The 22,147-nt window shown below is 40.1% G+C and overlaps 1 protein-coding gene and 1 non-coding gene across 2 annotated transcripts in view; one reads left to right on the top strand and one right to left on the bottom strand.

Moving 5' to 3' along the window:
* The window catches only part of ROR1 (receptor tyrosine kinase like orphan receptor 1), a 404,583-nt gene that overhangs the window by 256,095 nt on the left and 126,341 nt on the right, over window positions 1–22,147 (top strand). The gene's annotated exons all lie outside the window — the stretch shown is intronic.
* On the bottom strand, window positions 754–856 carry LOC119473150. The gene has a single exon (XR_005202347.1). It is a non-coding gene; the product is annotated as a U6 spliceosomal RNA (small nuclear RNA).

The following is a 22,147-nucleotide window of genomic DNA, read 5'->3' as shown; positions in this document are numbered from 1 at the left end:
TTTTCACTGATTTCAGCATCTTCCTGTTGCTCTGATCTTTAAAGTCAGCATTCCCATTTTGTCATATTAATTCACTCAGCAAGCATTTGTTGAGCTATGTGCCAGACACTATGGTAGGTGCATAAATAAATAATATGCATCTGTCCTCAAGATGCTCACAGTCTAGTGGGAGAAACAGAGCAAATGAAGTGAGCATATAATATATTTGGGGAAGTTGGGGATAAGGCTTTGTGGAGGTGACATTTGAGTTGGGTCTTATAGGATGCACAGGTATTTGCTAAATAGGAAGCAGATTAAGGACACATCTGGCCATGACCCACATCTCCTCTCTTTAGCCCACATGAATGCCAATATTGCATGCATATTTTCTCTCACAGTTCCTGCTGTTTTTCTGCAAGCAGTGTTTTCTCATTCACAATTAGAATTTTATTCTTGGCATTCTAAAAGATGTAATTGTGATTCAGAAATGCTAAGAAGAAAGAATATGCACCATTATTTAGCTAGAGGACTTAAAATTTTTTTTTGGATACATAGTAGGTGTATATATTTATGGGTTATTTGAGATATTTTGGTACAGGCATGCAATGTGTAATAATTACATCAGGGAAAATTGGGTATCTATTCCCTCAAGCATTTTTCCTTTGAGTTAAAAACCAATTATACTCTTTTAGTTATTTAAAAATGTACAGTTAAATCATTATTGTCTATAATACCCCTGTTGGGCTATCAATACTAAGCCTTATTCATTCTTTTAAAAATATAGAACACTTCACGAATTTGCATGTCATCTTTGCCCAAGGGCCATGCTAATCTTCTCTGTATTGTCCTGATTTTAGTATATCTGCTGCCAAAGCAAGCCCTAGAGGAATTTTTAAGATGTATTCAGATCATTGAACATCCTGTGTCATTCATGTCTTTTTTCAGTACTAGTTTTATGATCATTACTTCTTATATATATGTATATATATATATATATATATATATATGTATTTTTTTTTTTATTGTACTTTAGGTTCTGGGGTACATGTGCAAATCATGCAGGGTTGTTGCATAGGTGCATACATAACCAAGTGGTTTGCTGCCTCCATTCCCCCTTCATCTATATCCAGAATTTCTCCCCACATTATCCCTCCCCACCCTCCCCATGCCCCACTGTCCCTCACCTAGCCCCTATATTTATATTAATAAAAATAATAATTATTATTAACATTCATAGAGTACCTTCCACATGCTAGGTGCTGTGAATGGTACCTTACATATATTATCTCCTTTACCATTAACAAAGAAGAAATCTGAGCTCAGAGAGGTTGAGTAACCTAAGGTCATGATGCAACTCATAAAGCAGCAAAACAGATTTGAACATTGGTTTCTCTGTCTCCTAAGCCTGACCATTTACATTTTCTTATTCTACCCAATTGTTCAGTATACTCTCCGACTCTCTTCTTTGGTCTTTACCCATTGACTCTTCTCTGTAATTGCCATTTGGATTAGTCTGCTAGGGCTGCCATAACAAGATACCACACACTGTGTGACTTAAACAACAGAAATGTATTGTATTACACTTCTGGAGGCTGGAAAGTCCAAGATCAAGGTCCAGCAGTGATCACTTTCTAGTGAAGGCTCTCTTTCTGCCTGGTGGATGGCCACTGCCTTTTTGCTCTGCCCTTATATGGCAGAGAGAGACAGACTGACAAGTCTCTTTTTTTTTTAATGAGGCCAACAATCTTATCAGATTAGTGCCCCACCCTTATTACCTTATTTAATGTTACCTCCTAAAAGCCCTATCTTTTTTCTTTTTTGAGATGGAGTTTTGGTCTGTTGCCCAGGCTGGAGTGCAATGGCACAATCTCAGCTCAGGACAACTTCCACCTCCCGGGTTCAAGCGATTCTCCTGCCTCAGCCTCCCGAATAGCTGGAATTACAGGCATGCGCCACCATGCCTGGCTAATTTTATATTTTTAGTAGAGGCACAGTTTCTCCATGTTGGTCAGGCTGGTCTCAAACTCCCAACCTCAGGTGATCCACCCACCTCAGCCTCCCAAAGTGCTAGGATTACAGGTGTGAGCTATAGCACCTGGCCCAAAGCCCTATCTTTAAATACAGTCACATTGGAGTTAGGCCTTCAACCCTAACTTCAATATAAGTTTTGGAGGAACACAGTGCAGTCCATTGTACCATTCTTAAAACATTGCATATATTTTTTCCATGGTTTTGCTTATGCTCTTTTACCAGCATAAGCTTTCTGCCTTTCAAAATCTTTTCAATCGTTGATTACCCAACTCAAATGTCATTTCCTATAAAGCCTTCTCTGGTTTTCCAGTCAAATTTAGTTATTTCTCCTATTCAGTAATGATACTTTGATGGTATTTTGATTGAGCCCTGATTTTACCCAAACTACATTATGTATTTAAGCTTTTTGAAGTCAGGGACTGTGTCTTAATATGCTCCCAGTTTGCTCTCAATTTTATTAGTACTCCATAACATTTATGACTTGAGTTTTCATTAGTTCCAAAGAATGAGGGAGGCATTTGGGTGAGTTTAGGCTACATAAGAGAAATGCTTGTGCCCATCTGCCAGTGTTGGAAGTGATGCCTTGCAGAAGACAGAAAAATGTTGCTTGAGGGGTTTAGACTGAGACCACTAGGTAAAAGTTACAAAGAAGCAGATTTCTGCCCAATATATGAAAAAACTTTTTAACGAATAACATAACAGTGAAGGAAACTAACACTCATTTATAATCAGTTGCTAAACTGCTGCTTTACAATTTCCACTTCCACCTGGCCTTATAAAATAGTTTCCATCTTTTATAGATGAGAAGACAAAAGTTCCCAAAAGTCTAAAGATCTGATATAAGATCATGTAGTCTACCTCCTTCACTCATTTCTTCATGGAGAAGTCGTCTCTCTTTCTCTAGAGAAATTGAAGCCAATTGCATAACCAGTTTTCAGGAATGCCATATCAAGAATGCTCTGGGGGTGTTGGTATAACTAATATTTCAGTTCTCTTTAATCTCTGAAGTCTTCTGACTCAGGAATTCTCCATCCCTGACATGGATTTAATGGAAATAGACCTATAAAACCTAACTTCTCCCATCCCTTTGTGGATAACATATATTAAAAAACTTGTATTAAGATTATTACAAATTATCGTTACATTGTTTCATGTATGGTGGTCCTGTCAACTAGGGGTGTGTGTGTGTGTGTGTGTGTGTGTGTGTGTGTGTGTTTTGAGACAGGATCTCACTCTTTGCCCAGGCTGAAGTGCAGTGGCATGATCGCAGCTCACTGCAGCCTTGACTTCCTGGACTCAATCGATCTTGCCACCTCAGCCTCCTGAGTAGATGGGATTCCAGGCACATACCACCATGCCTGGCTAATTTTGTGTGTTTTTTGTAGAGATGAAGTTTTGCCGTGTTTCCCAGGCTGGTCTTGAACTCCTGCGCTCAACCGACCTGCCCGCCTTAACCTCCTAAAATGCTGGGATTACAGGCATGAGCCACCATACCCAGCATCTGTCAGTATTTATAAAGCTGTTTGGGGGACACAGCTTGGAAATATCCATACTAACAAAATTGACTCGATTCTGACCAGTAGAGACTAAATTTTCAACCGAGGGCTACACTGTCTGGGGAAGAAAATGGTAATATTCATGAGTTGTCCCTGGCTATAGAAGTCAGATGGATGAGGTACTTCACCTTGCTGTCCTGAGTACATTCCATGCTGAAGGTGGGTCTCAGCAGGCAGAGCCCCCCAGGGTCAACTTCTGGGGCAGGCAGCCAACATTATGATGCAGCTGCCATTTTTCGTGGATGATTCATGTGTGAAAGTGTCTCCCCCAAAAGAATTTGGGTCGTCTTGTTCTTTTTTCCAGAGCCAGGCTCTTATCAGACCAGAAGAGTCTCTTCATACAAATGGATCCCAGTTGGGAAGTTTATGAATGTTAAGGATAGTTGTTCGTTCCAAATACATAACCCTTTTTGTCTGTGGCATCTTATATTTGACTAGATTGCTTTTTCTCCTTAACAGAATTGGATCTTAGAATCCTGGGGTGTACATTTTGATGTGACTTCAGAGATAACTTAAAAAATTATCATGTATCTCTGTCTTCTAAATTCAGATGGTTTAACTCATTATTTGTTTTTTCCGATGTGAAGGCATAGCATTAATGTGAACACAGCTTTTGCTTGTGTGTGTGTGTGTGTGTGTGTGCACATGTGCAATATAACATTTTGGCATGTGCTATGAAACTCTTCTGTACTCTTTTTTTTTTTTCCTGTTCAGAAGAAAGATGACAGCATTAAATCAGCTGCCAGGAACACCCAAAACCAGTTCAGTATTTTCCCCCTGTTTCTTTTCCTAGGAAAAATATCATAGGTATCTTCCTCCTCTTCCATTTTCATTATGTAAAATGTGTTGTTCTTGGATAGAGATTGGAGGAAGAAGAGAATGGTATTTTGCAGTGTCTTTCAAGGAATAAATGCCATCAAAACACTGGAATATGAAGTTGACACTACTTTGAAATAATGTAGCCCAGTCTGCCTGAACCTTAACAGACATGACCCAAAGGAAAAAATGATTCATAAAATATCAAAAGTACCTTGTGACAGAGGTGGGACCAGACTTTATCCCTGGTCTTCACTGCACAGCCTTATAACATCATAGCTTCTCAGAAGTATCCTAAGATTGCAATGGAGATTAGACCAAGCAGTCGGCCCCGTTAGAGCCTGGAGGATACTATCAGAGCAAAGTGTCTTTGTTTCTTCTTAATCACAGTCTTATTATAAGCCTTAAAGATTTAGGACCAACAAAAGGAAATTCTCAATTTCCATTGCTTTTTATATTCAACTTTTAAAGACAAAGATGGAAAAGAAAAGAAAATAAACAAGGGACTTTTTTTTACAAAACAATATTCTGTGTGAAACTACTTATATGAGTTACCTAGAGTAGTCAAATTCATAGACAGAAAGTAAAAGGGTGGTTGCCAGGGATTGGGAGAAAAGGAGAATGGGGAGTTAGTCGTTAGTGGACAGATTTCAGTTTGGGAAGATGAAAAATGTTTTGGGATGGATGGTGGTGATGGTTGCATAACACGGATTGTCCTTAATGCCACTGAGCTAAACACTTAAAAATAATTAAAATGATACATTTTGTTATGTGTATATTACCACAGTTTTCAAAAACCACATCCTTGGTATAATCTAGAATCTCCATACCCCTATGCACACGCATCCCGAGAAACAGGATATCATATTCTAAAGAATGATAATAACAAATTTATGCTATTTTTAATTCACCTTAATTTTGTTGTTTTCAAAATAATTGCATATACATGATGGCATCTGATAGTCACCAAAACTGGGAGAAAAGCATGACAGATCTTTTACTTCACAGATGAGGAAACTGAGGCTCAAAGTTACACTGCTGACAAGTAACAGAGTGGTACTAGAACCCAGGACTTGTGATATATATTCCTGGAGCCATGTATGATCGCATGTAAAAATTTTAAATTGATACTTAACATATTATACTTACGAATCTTGGAAAAGTGACTAATACATTTTAAAAGGATTTTCAAAAACTTGAAGTGGTTTAGAGGTTTTGGGTATGAAAATTGGTTAACTTAGTTACCTCGTTATCTAGACATTCTGATTAACTGAGGTTTTATTACATAGTAATAATAATAACAAACCCTTATATAGACCTTCACTGTGCAGGTACTGCTATAAGTGCCTTAAGTATACTAACTCATTTATTGAAATGTATTATTTGTATTTAAAATGTATAACAAAATTTATTGAGACTTGCATGTGCCAAACGCTTTCCTTAGTGCTTTATACACTTTATCTCATTTAATCCATATAACAGTCAGAAGCAACAGGTATTACTGGAGCTTGGAGATGTGAAATAATTTGCTCAAGGATACACGAGAACAAGTGACACAGCCAGGACTCAAATCCAGGTCCACCCACCTCTTCACTATGACTCAGATGGTGCGTGTGGGCCTTTCTAATCATTGTCGTCTCTAAATATTACTTACATTATTCAAGTCGCTGGAGCAGTGTCCAAGGAGGGATGCTGGTTGGCTCATAGATTACTTCTTGAGAGACTTCTGAGTTTCACCCTGAAATTCTGACTTGAAATTTGATTTCATTGCTGAAAATGGAAGAAATACAGCTTTCATCTTCATGCGTAATTTGCTTTTTCTTTTTTTTTTTATTATCCTGAGACTTACTGTAAATCACACTTTCCCAACAGTCCCGGGGGTTCTGATTATGTTCATGGGCTCTAGCTAAAAGCAAGGGCAGTAAATTACTGCCACTTTGTTTGGAAATTTTTTTAGCCACAGTACATTAGCTGCTTTTGTTTGCTTTTCCACTGGTGGTGTGCCCATTTTTATTTCAGAATTTGTTTCTTGAATGTCTCATATGTGAATAATGTAGCTTCCAAAATGGAATGGTTGGAGAAAAAATATGAATAAGGGTGTCTTGTTTGGCATCTGTAAGATTTTAAAGCATTTACAGCAAAAATGAGTTATCGAATCTCCCACCTCTCCTTCTCATACTCTGTCTCTCTCTCTCACTTACTCATTGTCTGCATTCTCTTTCCTTCCTATTCTCTCCATTCTACTCCATTTCCCTCAAAACAATTGCTAGATAATGACCATTGCAGTGGCTAATATCAGATAACTACCAAGAAATGCCTTCTTTCAGGCTTTTCTAAATATTCTTGTTTATTTGAAAGATTGATAGATCAGAGGGTCAGGGGACGTGTTTTATTGTAAGTTTCTTGTTCCAAATTTCCTGACATTTTCCATTAAAAATATGTAAATAAATAAGCCTTTAAAAAGGAAGGAATGGGGCTAATAAGAACCAGACCCTAAAGTAATTGTCAAAATGTCAAAAGTAACTGCTTTTCCTTGATTCAACGTCATTAATCTTCAGGTAGGTACCTACCTTTCCATAGAATCTCCCTAATAGCTTGACCTGATTCTCCTGCTGGGCTAGTCCACAAATAGAGTGCGTTCTAAAGTGACACCAAAATCCTTCATAGCTTTCAGGAATTGGTGTGGGAGTTCAGTGGAGACATTTGCATATGTTTTCAAGTCACGTCTTTTGGTAAAGTGATGAGAAAGGAGTCTGTAGCACACACTAGCAGTCCGGAGCTTAAGGTCTCCTCTTGAGTCTGCATCATCATCATGCTTGTGGGATCATCCTAAAGGTGCTAGAAAACAATGATGCTTGTGTGCAACCTAGATGAATTTGAAAATTAACTGGTTTTCCTCAAGTTTGTCAGAGTTTCTAAAGTGGCTTTGGAAAGGGTACCAGTGCACATGAACAGGAAGCTTAATTTAGAGAATTTTCATTGTTGTCAATAATCCATACAAAAATTGGTTATTTCATTTTCTTGGGCTTTATATGAGATACCTTTCAGGGAGGCTGCCTACCTCATCATAACCCTCTGTTGTCTGATAGCTGCTCTCATGACCCCATCATGAGGGGCATTTAGTAGCCATGTTTGTATTTATAACCCTGTCCTTCTGGCAAGAGTTGATTGGACCAGGGAGAGGGCACCTGGCTCAGGTTACACCAGAGTCTCTTTCCCAGGAGTTTGCAATTGGAACTCAGAGGTAGCCAGTTAGTGTTTGTCAGTTGCTGTTAGCCCCAGGAGATCAACCTGGGGGCCAGAGTGTTGATCTTCTACTGTGTGCATAGAAAAGCCAAGAAAGCTGGTTTTCAAAGAGAGACGTAAGCAGATTCATAAAGAGAATTAGAGTCTGGGGGTGGAGGGAGATTCCTGATCTGGTTCCTGGCAGATTTCCAGTTCTTGGTTCCTGTTCCTCTCGAAACCTGGCCAAATATCTTGCCAAAGTTCCATAAGAAACCCTTGCATCCTATGTTAAATTTTCCATCTACCTCATCTGCTTTTCCTCATCATCTTAAACAGGCTTGAGTTAGTTCCTATTGAATGTAATCAAAGGGTCTTAATAAAGACAGGCTGACACCTCTCTGGTGTGTATTTGTTTGATTATAGAGATGGCCAAGTAAACACATAGATGGATGTTTATACTTGCCCTTTGGTACCCTAGAAGGTTTGAGTTGGAAACAAACCTAAGGGATCTCCTAGCCTTATCCTCACATTAGACAGATATGAGAACTGAGGACTATAAACAGGTAAAATCAGTGATTTATCCAGGGTCACAGAGCTAGGACTTGATCCCTGGCCTTCTGGTCATGAGGCCAGCCAATGTTCTTTCTCGGCTGGCTCCCTAGTGCCATCCATCCATCCATCCATCCATCCAACTATCCATCCATCCATCCATCCATCCATCCATCCATCCATCCATCCATCCATCTATCCATCCATCCATCCATCCATCCATCCATCCATCCAACCATCCATCCATCTGTCCATCCATCCATCCATCCATCCAACCATCCATCCATCTATCCATCCATCCATCCATCCAACCATCCATCCATCCATCCATCCATCCATCCATCCATCCACCTTTCCATCCAGTAAATATAAACTGAGCAGGATTCTGCTATATGACAGGTTCTGGGATACATGCTTTTTGTCTTCAGCAAACTCACAGCATAGAAGGACCAAAGTTCTTTATGCTTATTTTTGCTTCATTCCATGGGCTTTCCCATCCGGAGGGCACTTTGCTAACTTTGCTAGCCTATGATCACAGCGAGTTCATCCAAGAATCTCCCAGAATATACTCCCATCATATATTCTCTGTGCCACTTGTGTCATTGTTGCCTAATATCTGTGATAATCCATGTTCATATTGAATCTCCCCTGGGAGATCCTTGAAACCAGGAACTGCATGTAAGTCATTACTTTTACTTCCTAGCACAGAATCTGTCACAAGGTACTTCTCCAATAAATGTCTGCTCCTCTAAAGAATTTATTTCATTCCTTAGAATCTCAAGCAAGAGCTGTATATCAGTTAGCTCCTGCTAGGTAACAAACCACAACAAACCTAGTAGCTTGCAGCTACAATCATGTATTATTATTCTCTCTCCTGGTTCTGAGAGTTGACTGGGATCAGCTAGATGATTCTTGCACAGGGTCTCTCATGTAGTTTCAGTCACATGGTGGCTGGGTCTAGGGTCATCTTAAAGACTTTGTCATTCACATGTCTGATGTCCCAGCTGAGAGGGCACAAGCTGGGCTGTTCCACACAAGTATGTTTGTACAAGAGATGTCCAAGAGCATCTCTTTGTTCTCTCCAAGTACTCTCCATGTGGTGGCCTCAGGGTAACTGGTGTCTGAAGGCTCCCAGAGGTACTGCTTCAAGCTTTTAAAAACCTGACTCTCAAGTCTCTCACACAGTGTCACTTCTGCAACATTCTGTTCTCAGAGGCCCTGCCACATGCAAGGAGGACACGATCACAGAGGTCCTGCCAGTTGCAAGGAAAGGGCACACAGACTCCACCTTCTGGTGGAAGGAGCATCAAAGAATTTGCAGATATGTTTCCACCTCTCTGCTTTATGCTTCTTCTTGCATGAGAAATATGAAAGAAAATGAACACTTTTCAGGGAGCTTTCATTTCAGATGGAAGCTGTGATTTTCAGACAACTGAGAGTTTCTTGCTTCATTGACAGCCATATCCTTTGCAACCAGTTTGCTAGACCTAACCACAGTTACTCACAGAAATTTGCTAACTATGGATTTTAGTGGCCTAGGAGTTAGTATGGGCAGGCAAGATGGATCAGGGCCTCATTTTATCATGCAGTTCTTGTGTGCTGGGAACTGATTAGGCTCTATGGCTATGAAGACCATGATGAAAAGATGCCTTGGGGCTCCTCAATTTAGTCATATATGAGTGGTTCTGTCTTTAGTTGTCACCATGATGAGGGTGTGCAGTTGACATTTCTTGAACAGGGGATTAGGGTGTTAAATACCCTACCACATGCAAGCAAACCTAAAATGCTAATAATTTCTGACCTAATGTCAGAAACAGTGAAGTGGGAGGGAAGCTGAGAGAAGTGCTCTGTGGAGTCCTCAGCAGAAACGCATGGCACATGTCACCAAGGATGGCATCTGGTTTGTGTGCCACACTCTCTCCAACAATTTCACAGCTTCTGCCCTTCCTTTTCCCTCTGCAGCCCTGCTCTCCATCAAAGTTCAATGCCAGCACCTCCCCAACTCTTTCACACGTTCCCTGATTTCTAGAGCTGGACAAGTTCACCCCTCCTACACATAAAACATCCTTCTTCTTACCTCGTCCCTTGTTCTGATTATTTTCATAGGTTTCTTTTCTGTCATTATTTTATGAGGCCAAGGAGAGATGGGACAGGTCCACCATCCATGTCCGCACAAGTGTTTAATAAGTATTTGCTTATTTATCTTCTGTTGCTCCTCTCCTGTCTACTCCTCTCCTCCCCTAAATGCCTGTACATTCCAGCAAGAAGACAGGAAGTCTGGGGTTTCTCTCCCTCTCCACTCCACACTGGGTCTGGCCCACTCTGCCTGATAAAAGTCAGAGAACCATCTGGCCTCTCTGCCACCACCTCAGTAACCTTGGCCAGCCTGTTTTGATCTCAGCCTCCCTCTCTCCACCCGCTCTTGTGAACACCTTCAGCACTCAACATCTTGACCGCACACTTGGTTTTTGATCTCACTTTGACTTGTACTTTCAAATTAGATCCCTGGAATATCTCCTTCTTCCAGAGCTTACGGGGCTCCTAAAGGACAGAGGCCACACCACCTCTTTTTTAAAAAAATTCCACCGATTGCAAGGTGTTACCTCCTTTGGAAACCCTTCTCTGACACCTCTGGCTTGAAAAATGGATTAAGTTTCACCTTCTAGGGTTCTTTACCACCCTGAACATAGCAGAATACACTTTATCATGATTGTCTCTTTACCTGCATGACTCTATAGCCAGGGTGAGCAATCTTTGAATACAGGATCTTATGGATTTATCTATTTATAATAAAATAAAAATAGATTTTTTCATCTCTTCATCTAGCATTTTACACATTTATCTTTGGCAAGCCTGTGATAGGTTTAAGGAGCCACAGCAAATGAAAAAGGCATGGTCACATCCTCAAAGTTCACAGCCTTGTGTGTTGAATTGATTTTTGTCTACTTTCTTGCTACAAAGAAAATAGTACCTCCCTCAGTTTTCATCTCCAGATTTCTCAGTGATTTTCTGTTTTCTTAAAAAGCAGTAGAGCAGATAATCTCTAATTGCTGAGGAATTTGGTTCAAAATTTGAAGCCAAAACCGCCCCATTCATGAGAGAGAACCTTCAAGTGACAGGGACTTCACCATTGCACTGCCTTGCTAACAAGAGCTCTTGAGATGTGGTCAAGTCAGCAGATTCTTTCAAACTTTGAAATATGGATCTTGCACAATGAATGGAGAAAGGAGGAAAGAATGGCTTGTATGCCCTTTTGTGTTCCCTAAAGTTTACCTTCTGGGAAAACATGAAACTGGAATGTCAGCCTCGGTGGAACTGAGTTGGAATGCTGACTGGCACACATCTTGATTAAACAGGAGTTTCCGAGATTGTATAACTATGTGATCCCCAGAGGAATAGAAACTGATGGGCCAGAATGACAAACTTTTATTTTTGAAAGCCACCCAGGCTCCATTTAGAGCCATCAAATGCTTGAGAACTTATTATGACTGGGCAAGCCACTGCCTCACAGAGTCAGGCCAGTGTAGTGAAAATACACATAGATTTTGTCTTTGAAGACCCTGAATGTGGCCTAGTTCTTCCTAGCAGCAGGCCCTCTACCAGGGCTGAAAGCACAACTACTGCATTTGCATGACGTAGAAGCAGCTAGAAACTTTCATGGTGAGAATCACGCATCGTGCTGATGCTGAGGCATCTCCTGCTCATAGTACTGAAATCACAGAGGTGACTTATGATGTGTTCTGTTTGTGTTGGCCCAAAGCCCAAAACAGAAATGTATTTCAGGCTTGGCTTTCTAGATTCTGTCTCCAGTCATTTAAAAGTTCATTAATGATGTGGACCCACTCATCCTGTCCTGCTATAGTTAAGGTCTGTCAGCATTTTTCAAAGGTTTATAATTCAACCACAAAGGAGAATGCAGTCTTTAGGTTGCAGTGTGACCCACAAAGCTTAAGCCCAGGAGTCAGAAACTTTGCTTTTTTGTTGTTGTTTGTAAGTTATACCCTTACTAAGTTATAGTGAAGCAAAATAATAGCTGGTGGTTCTGTTGGTATTATTTGGTTTGGTTTTACAGAGATGGGAAAAGCTGCAAGTGACTTCTTGGAATGTAGATGTACCCAAACCCTAAAGAGTTGTTAGGCCTATGGATTTACTTATCAACCTAGCATTCAGCTAAAGATGGGGGTTTAGTTTTTTAAAAATTACCATTTTAAAATTGGGATGGATGAGGCTGAGAAAGTTAGAAAAAAGATTGGGAATATTTCTCCAAAACTCAAGGACCAATTCTCAAGCCAGGAACTTGGTATCCAAAATTTCAGTTAAAAGACTTTGGTCATATTAAATAGAAATAAAGTGATTGGCCTGATGGTTCAGTATGTTTCTGCCCATAGCTTCTAAGTATTCCGATTTAAAACTTCAAGTGAAACATGCACACATGATAAATATAAAATAACAAAATGATAGCTTCCCATAATAAAAATACTTGAAAATTTGAGGTAAAATAAATTAAATATTTAAACCCACAAAAATTCACTTTCTATGTCTGTTCAGCTGCTATAGCAAACTACCACAGACTGGATGGCTTACAAAATAACAGAAATTTATTTCTTAACAGTTCTCCGGCTAGAAATTCAAGATCAGAACACCAGCATGGTCAGGTTCTCTCTGGTGAGGACTCACTTCCTGGTTCACAGACAACTGTCTTCTTGTTGTGTCCTCACATGGTAGGAGAGGCAGGGGACGTCCCTGGGGTCTGTTTTATAAGGGGACTAATCCCATTCATGAAGGTACCACCTTTATGACATCATTTCCCAAGGCCCCACTTCATCACCCTCAGCATTGAACATACTAATTTTAGGGGGCCAGAAACATTCAGACCATATATTCACAAAACATTATAATCAGGAAAAGGTCTCTTAGAGTAACCTAATTGGTGGTTACCAAGGATCCCCTTAAATAACCTGCTCCTGGGGTAAAAATAAAGACTGGTTGGTATGGGAAGGAGGTTTTATCTGGATGGTCTCAGGTGAGTTAATAGTGAGAAAAGTTCTTAATGACAGTAGGTTACAAAATACGGATTGGGAGTAGGAACAGGAGAAGAGTGTCAACGGAACTGAAATCTAGTCCTAGCTGTGTAGAGCCTAGCTATGCTAAGACCTCTGTAAACCTTGGTATCTTCCTTAAAATGGGGCTGGAAAATCCTCTGTGTATCACAGGGTTCTGGTGAGGACAAAATGTAATAATTCATGTAAAATGCCTGATAGAATCAGCACCCAACACACGTTCCCTTCTCCTCCCTATACCTGAGACTCAAAGCAATCTAAATGCTGGAAACCAGCCACTCGCATTTGGCATAGATATTTTCTTAAGAGGAAAAAGTAGTTTCCCCTGAGCTCTTAAGAGTGTATTTACATACAATTGGCCTATTTGTAAAAAAGATCTACTCATTAAAATAAGCCTCTAGGTAGTGAAGTCAAAGTTTTCTTAAACTTCTTTGAGTTGCTCCTCGTGATAAGTGGGCTTCCTAAGGAAAGACCTATAAAGGTGGCTGTCTTTCCCCATTATCCCTGATTTATAGGGGGTTTTGCTCTAAGTGCATATTTGCAGAGCCATTCCTAATGTATGTGTGTTCCCTCCCCAAAAAGGAGGCACATGATTGGCCACTTGTTGTCTTTGGTCCAGTGGATACTCTTTAAACCCACTCTTAACTACTCAGTAGTCAGTAGCCAAGCTCAGCTTGATGCATTAGTCCTTGTGTTCTCTAGAAAATGTGTTCAGACAGGACCCAGCCCAGCACAGCACTTCTTTTCTTTTCACTTTTAATCATCACATGCCCTGGTTTCCAGCAGGTTCGTTCCGCCACGAAATGTTTATGTTCATCGTACCGCCTCTGTACTTAACCTGGGGCAGAGGTTTGGATACTGGAGAGTGAAGACGAAGGGTTGGGTTGGAGATGTGATTTCACGCTTTATCAGCAATGTGACTTTAGGCAACACACTTAATATTTCAGCATTGTTTTCTTCTTCCGAAGAAGGGATTGTAGTGGAGAATACTCCTGAGGATTTTTGAGGAATAAATTAATTACAGGGTTTAGCAGGAAGCCAGGCAAGAGTCAGTGGTCAGGAAATGTTAGTGATAGTTACTGTAGCCAAGTATTCTCTTAGTCACTGCACAGGAGAATCATTTGGAAAGGGTTTTTAAAAAACGCTCATGTCTGGACTCCATTCTCGAATGATTAAATTAGAAGGGTGAGACCCAGGTATCAATATATTTTTCTGGAATGCTTTTGATATTCCAAAGATGGATTATCTCCTTTAACCCCCACAACATCCCTAATGGGTAGGTATCTAAGGGTGAGACCCAGGTATCAATATATTTTTCTGGAATGCTTTTGATATTCCAAAGATGGATTATCTCCTTTAACCCCCACAACATCCCTAATGGGTAGGTATGATTATTAGCCCATTTCAGAGTTGAGGAAACTGAGACTCAGAGAGGTTGCTATGACTTAACAGCAAGTTAGAGGTGGTGCTCTGATACAAAGCCAAGCAGTCCGGCTCTGGAGCCTATGCTCTTGGTTGGTGTGACACTGTCTATTATTATAAGCAGGGCCTCCAATAAGATGTCCGATGAGAACTAAGATCCAGCAGGTGGGATCAGCCGATGGTCTCAGGTCCCTTCATACCCTCAGCTTACCCACCTCCTGCTCCTACTTTCAGCTCTGTGCATTCGGGACTTCCCAGCAGCCCTGTGTCAGATAATGAACTGTGGTTATTCAGAAGTCCCCTGCTATTTCGGCTGATTTTATTAAATGCAGCTTGTGGCTTCGACTCAAGAATGTGCAAGCTGATTTAGATTAGGCTTTGCATTGAGTTTATTAAGATAAAAAATATTTCCCGAGATAGTGAGTCAGAAGTATTTATGGTGAAGTGTGCTGAAAGTGAACGCAGGTTGATAGCGTGAACAGAATGTTCTCTCCAAGTCAAATGCGATGACCTAACTGTGTTTGGCAGCCTTCCTTTATGTTTAGCTAAGCATTTTATTTCATGTTGGGAACCTCCTTCCTCTTCTGAAAAGCATCAGTCATGTGGGAGGCTAGGATTTTGGCATATGCCTCCTTTGATGCCGAGACCCAGGCCCTAAGCCTAATTGTGACTGGCTCCTTGGCTGACTGGTGGGTTGCCATGGCAAAGGACTGCTCAACTTTTTATATCTCAGTTTCTCTCACCTGTCAAAATGGGAATATAACTCTTGGCCCCACCTCCCTCCCTGAGGAGAGATGGGGGGGCACTTTGAAAATTAAGTAATAAATGTTGGGAAGGATTTGTGGATTTGTGGATGTGACATCTTGTCAAGTGGGTAAGTAATAAATGGGGTGTCTCCAAAGCTAATTTGCTTAAAATTCACTTGAGCCTTCCATTTACTTCATCAACCAGCATTTGTTAAATACCTACGAAGTTCACGATAACACATGAAGTGTTATCGTGAATACAAAAAATGAAAAAAGGAGTAAATAGAGTCTCAATTCCCAGAGAGCTCAAAAACTAACTTTTTTCTTGCCATTCACTTTTTTTGGTTCATTAAGCCTCAGTACAGACCATGCCTGTGCTGTATTTAAAAAGCTCATTCTCAATGATGACTTCCAGTTACATCATAAGCAACTAGTGGTGATTTAGTTGTTTTCAGTACCAGTGGGTATTGTCACGTGCTTGATGGACTCATAAAAAGGCCAGAATATTTTTTAGTCTAGGTTATGAGTAGTGTAAAGGACAATGAAAGACTACAGGTTGGATTGATTGGGAATCCAACTGCATCAGATTATAATATGGTCTCTGCTGTTCAAAGGCCTGGGTTTGGGTCCTGGCTCTGCCACTTTCTGGCTGTGTATGACTTTGGGAAATTCCTTAACTTCTCTGTGTCTCTGTTTCCTTATCTCTAAAATGAGGTTAATTTTAGAGTCTACCTCATAGGATTGTTGTCAAGTTTAAGTTAAAGTGTGTAAGATGCTCTGAATACTGCCTGGCATTTTGTAAATGCTCAGAAAACTGTTAGCTACGATCATCACTTCCTATTGTTAATGGAAAAAAATGGTGGAACTAAAAGGATACTGGCATTTCATTTCCGTACATTGTAAAAATAACAAATCCTTTTAAATTCAGAGTCCCAAACTTTTGCCCAGATCTGACACAATCGCTTGGGATTGTCCCAAAGCCCCAAACGGCCTGTTCGGAAATAGAAAACATGCCATGCATGCCACTCTGCTCTCTGACTCATACTGCTCAGACCCTGAGCTAACCCATTTTGTTCTGAAAGCCTTACACCAGTCTAGGTCCACGAGGGCTGGGAAGGGGCAGCTATGGAGTGCGATGGAAAGAGCACTGGACCTGGAGTCCAAATCCTGGCTTTGCCTTTTATTAGCTGTGAACTCTGGGATAGGCCTTTAAGTCCTCTGGACTGCAGTTTACCCATCCTAATTGTGCAAAAGCAATGGTGAGTGAAACTGCTGAAACAAATTCAGGCAGTGGCACCGAACTGTACCAAACTAGTGGTCACTGTACACTCCACTGCCATACACTTGTAGTTAAAAAAAAAAAAAAAAAAGCTAATTGCACTTAAGAATGTCGTCCATGGAGCAGTAAAATTTATTAATCATATTAAATCTTGACCCTTGAATACATATATTTCTAATATTTTATATGGCAAATGGGCAGTATACATAAAGTAATCCTGCCAAATACTATGACTGTCTCAAAGAAAAGCATTTTAGTTCTGAGCTGAACTAGCCACTTTTGATTTAAAGAATGACCAACAGAGAAATTATGGTTAGTTATTCTTGAATATTCTTTAAAATGAGCGAAATGAACTGGCCACTTCAGGGAAACAGTAGTAGTAGTTGCCAATTATAAAATTTGAACTTTCAAGCAAAAATTAGAATTTGACAAAACTTTTAGCCACCATCACGAGCTTGAGACCTTCTTCTCAATCATAGCTGATGACGCTGGTGGTGATATAAATGCATTTGAATTTTCTATGTTAGATAAGTAAGGGTGTCCACATTTTGAAAATGAACATAACTCAGTAAACCAGTGTTTTCTAAATGGGCAATGCATCGTGTTACAAAATCATGCATAGAATAACCATTCAAAGTACAAGATAAATCAATCTATTATAATGTAATAGATTATGAAAAGTTTGTTGATATGATTTCAGGTTTCACATTGCAACCAACCTTTAAGAAAGTACCACCTATCAAATGTTGATGTAGTATCAAAGAAGAATATCCTAAATCATCTGAAAGACTGTTAAAAACCATTCCCTTTTCCAACTGTGGGAAGCCAGATTTTCTTTAACCAAAACAACATACCTCAACAGATTGAATGCTGTAACAGAAGGCTTCAGCTGTCTGGTTTTAAGGCAAATAATAGATGTGTAATCATTTTTTAAAATGCCACTTTTTTCACTATTTTTGATGTATGTGTATGGAAAATATTTTTCACTAAATATTTTTACTAAAATATTTATATTAAGCAATGGGACTGTCCTTATTTTTAAATAAGTTAATAAACAAATATTGTAAAACTTTCTCTTTGGGGGCATCAGTATTTTAAAGATTATCTAGGAGTCCTGAGACCAAAAAATTTGAAAACTACATCACGGACTCTGGAGCAAAAATAATTTGTTTTAAACCTCGCTTCTACTTACTGTGTGATCTTGGACAACTTTCTTACCTTCTCTGTTTCCCATGCGTAAAATGTTCATACGAATACCTGTCATGACAATAAATACCATTTAGGTATTATGTATTATCACCATCATTATGATATCATTATCGTTGTCAGTGTCATCATCCTCATCATTACTAGTATTAGCACTGGCTGGGAGACATCGTTTGTTCAGGGACACAGAGCTAGAGGTGGATTCAGTGGGAATGGAATTTTTCCCTTAAGCCAGACTGTACCCTACCTCCTATTTACCGTCTGCCATCTCAACGTTTGTAGTCTAGGGAATAAGGGAAAAGAGGATGAGAAATCTCCCATAGCACATATCATCAGAACTACTGAATCAAACCACTGAAAACGGTACAAATAGCCAGGTTTACATGTAGAAGCCAGATTGCTTTGTGTGGCATTCAAGCTCACTGGACACCTGCTACCTGTCATCCAGTAGTTCTGCAGATGCCCATTCAGAAACACAAACTGTCTCAGAAGAAGCAGACCAGACCTCAAAGGCCCAGGTAATAGATTATGAATCCAAAGCCCAGGATTCACAACCGATTGATAATAGATGTATATTATCAATAGATTATGATAATCTGTTATGATAATAGATTATGAGTCCAATGTGAATTGAGTCCAGTGTGAATTTCCTCTGCACCGGACACCTTTGCTGGGATGCCCAGGTGTTCTCTGAAGGGAATGACTAGTCCAGAACCAGCAGTGTCACCCCGAACTTTGGGTGTAGAGAGGAGAATGGGTCCCCCAACACATGAGGCTACTGCAGAAGGACCCAGATGGTTCTGGGAAGAGAATGGATCATGGTCAGAGGCTTGTTCACAACAGGGAAAATAGCAGTCAGTGACAGAAACATGTGTTTTTATTTTATTTTATTTCAGTCATGAAATGCTTTTGTGTTCTTTAGGCAAAAGATTGTTCTAATGCTTCTGGTCTTTGCCAAACTGAGGACCAGACAGTCTGTTAGTTCTGCTTACTAAGTGAGCAACTACAGATGGTAAACAAATTTGAACCTTCTTCTTTGTTGGTGGAAAGTTAAAACCAAATTCCCTGTTTGTGGCAAGTCTCCTTTGTTCAGTAAACACCAAGATTTATTTGCATTTCCTTTGTTCTCTCTGGAAACACACTGCTTGGACCATCTACTACACTGATGTCACAGTGCCCTGCAACCCTCATGTTTGTTTTTAGGTATTTATTTTATGGAGCAGGTCAGGTGAGGTGCCTGCCTCTGGAGGGAAACCAGAAAGAACATCAGCTGGCACCCGGGGCTACAGCTTAGGCCCATTAACCAGACAGTCTTGGCCAAAGTTAGGGGAAGAGCACAACCCTGTGGGTATATGTGTGTCCGTGGCCCACCTTGGTTTAGGGAGATATTCCAACTCTGTACCCAGCCCTCAATGGGTCTCATGGTTCTAGAGCAGTCTCGTGGAGTGAAAAGAGTGGGGTTGGCAGCCAGAGAGATGTAAATTGGACCTCAGTTCTGCCGCAAGGCCTCCAAGAAGTCACTTAACCTTTCTGATCCTAGGTTTCCTCATTGTAAAACAGTGATAATGACTTCTCCTTTGCAAGGTTATCATGCAGGTGAATACTAAAGTAAAGCCCTAGCATATAGTATGGCTTCAAAACAGTCCAGAGCTGGCCAGCTGCCTCAAATGGACTTTCTTTAGGTGCTTGGCTGAGCATGAGGATTAAAGGCCATTAGCGATGGAAGCTTTGGGCAGTTTCCTGTGTAACCATGGGGCAAGTCTGCTAATCTCTGAGACATGATTTCCTCATCTGCACTGGAAATCATGGTAATTAATGTGCCTTTCTTACTTCTCTAGATTGTTAAAGGATAACAGGAGACAGAGGCTGTCAAAACATTTTGTAACCTGAAAAGCAGTATACAGACTTTAAAAATAATAGTGAAAATAATAGTAACAACATTAATTCACATTTTTACATGCTTCCTTTTTACCAAACACTGGCTTAAGTGCTTCCCAGATGTCACCCAATTTCATTTAAATCCTCCTCTAACAGTTCCCTCAGATGGAGCTCTGTTTATTGTTCCTGTCTTTCAGTTGGTTAAACTGAGGTACATAGAGGTTAACTTGCCCAAAGTCATGCAGATAAGCAAGGGGCTGACCTGAATTCAAACCCAGCCAATCAAATTCCAGCATCTGTCCCATGGAGTATTAATTACTATGCTTAAAGTGGCATTGTTATGTGATTACATTGCTATCTCTAAGTTTCTCTCCACAAAGGGTACATAGTTATCTATTCTCAAGGAATGAGATGGATCTATAAAGGCATAACAATGGCTCCGTAGAGCCATCTGCTAATTAGCCTCCCTCCTTTCTGGGCATACCTCAAACATCTTAGGAACATACATGCTTATATCCATGAGCAAACACATTCGTGGATTGAGTATAGATGTATATAGACTGGAGAAACATGCCCAAAGATAAAGATCAAAATATAAATGTTAGGAAGCAAAGCCTTAGCAAGATCATTTACAGGCTCATGAATCTGTTGTGAAGGATAATTATTCATTGGCTTAAGTGAGATGGAAAGTGTCATTCATTGGCTTAAGTGAGATGGCAATGCAGTGCTCATGCTTAATCTCTCCTACTGCACACATGATAAATGCCATTCATATGTGAGACACACTCCTGTGAGGCTGCCCAGACATTAACAACGTTCCTCCTGAATCGTGGGTTGGCAGGGGCAATTAAAGCAAATAATGAATCAATTATTTTTAGCATTTACAAACTCATTTTACAGACATTTGGGCAATTAAATTACCCAGTTAAAAAGCTCAAAAAAAGTTACTTTTTAATAAATTCCATTAAATTCAACAAATTTGCTGCACTCTGCCTGTGCTGTCCAATACAGTAGCCACTAGCCACATGTGGCTATTTAAATTTAAAGATTCAGTTTTCAATTGCTGCAGCCATATTTCATGCATTCAGTAAGCCCTGTGTAACTAGTGGCTATCAATCAGTGCAGATTATGGAACATTTCCATCATTGCCAAAAGTTCTGGTGGGTAACGCTGCTACACAGTAGTATACACCGAGGATGCAGTGATGACCAGAACATTCCTATTTCTGCCCTTATGGGGCTCATAGCTCTCAGTGAAGATGGCTGCTGAACAAGTCACCCCAGATTTGGACCTAGGAAGACATGGGACAATGCGATGGTATGGCAGGGGGTCTACCCAAGAAGGGGTGTCTAGGAAAAATGAAACCAAAGAAAGCTCCCTACACATGAATAACAGCAAATTTTTTTAATAATTCAAATTTAATTAAAAATAAATTATTTTCTCTGCAACTGGATACTACAACTAATATTAATGCTGATGTTTAAATACTTTATTGAATAAGCTTAAATGAAACTTATTTTGTTATTAAATGTATAAGGCAATAAATCTTAAGAGGAACCAAATGCAAAATGTATATGCAGCATGATTCCATTTATATGAAGTTCTGAAACAGGCAAAATTAACCTATGATAATAGAAATTAGAACCTTAGTTGCTCGGAGGAGGGGTGGGAGGGAGTGGTTGGGAGCAGGGACCAACTACAAAAGATTGTAGGGGTACTTTCTGGGGTGTTGGGGTTCTAACAAGGTAGGGGCATTGGTTACATGGGTGAAGGCATTTGCCTATACTCATGGAACTGTATAATCAAGATCCTTATAATGTACAGTATTGAATATTGAATTTATATATATGTGATTGAAAGAATTACATATTGCAACATTAAAGTTATGGTTGATATGAGTAACATTATGGAAATATCCATTGCTCCATTACTCTATCTGCCTCTGACCTGGCCTTCATAACTTTATGTTGTCAGTAACAGGAAAGTTTCAGGCATCCTTCCTGATCTTGTGCCATGTGGATATGAATGTGTTACTCCTGACCCTGACAGATTCTTACCTGACCCTGGATGAACCAATGAATTACATCATCACGTCCCTGGGACAGACAGCAGAACTGCACTGCAAAGTCTCTGGCAATCCACCTCCCACCATCCACTGGTTCAAAAATGATGGTCCCGTGGTCCAGGAGCGCCTGAGGATCTCCTTTGGGACCACCATCTATGGCTCTCGGCTGCAGCTTTTTTCAATTGTTGATGCTTTCTTCCTTATCAAAAGTGGACAGACTGGAAGGATGTTTGCCGGGATGTTAAGAATAGTGTTATTCGGTGAAACCCCGTCTCTACTAAAACTACAAAAAATTAGCTGGGCATGGTGGCGCGTGCCTGTAATCCCAGCTACTC

The sequence above is a fragment of the Cebus imitator genome, unplaced genomic scaffold (assembly GCF_001604975.1).
Source record: "Cebus imitator isolate Cc_AM_T3 unplaced genomic scaffold, Cebus_imitator-1.0 Scaffold135, whole genome shotgun sequence".
In the NCBI taxonomy this organism is placed as follows: domain Eukaryota; kingdom Metazoa; phylum Chordata; class Mammalia; order Primates; family Cebidae; genus Cebus; species Cebus imitator.
The sequence above is the reverse complement of the archived record's forward strand: the minus strand, read 5'-3'. Positions and strand labels throughout refer to the sequence as shown.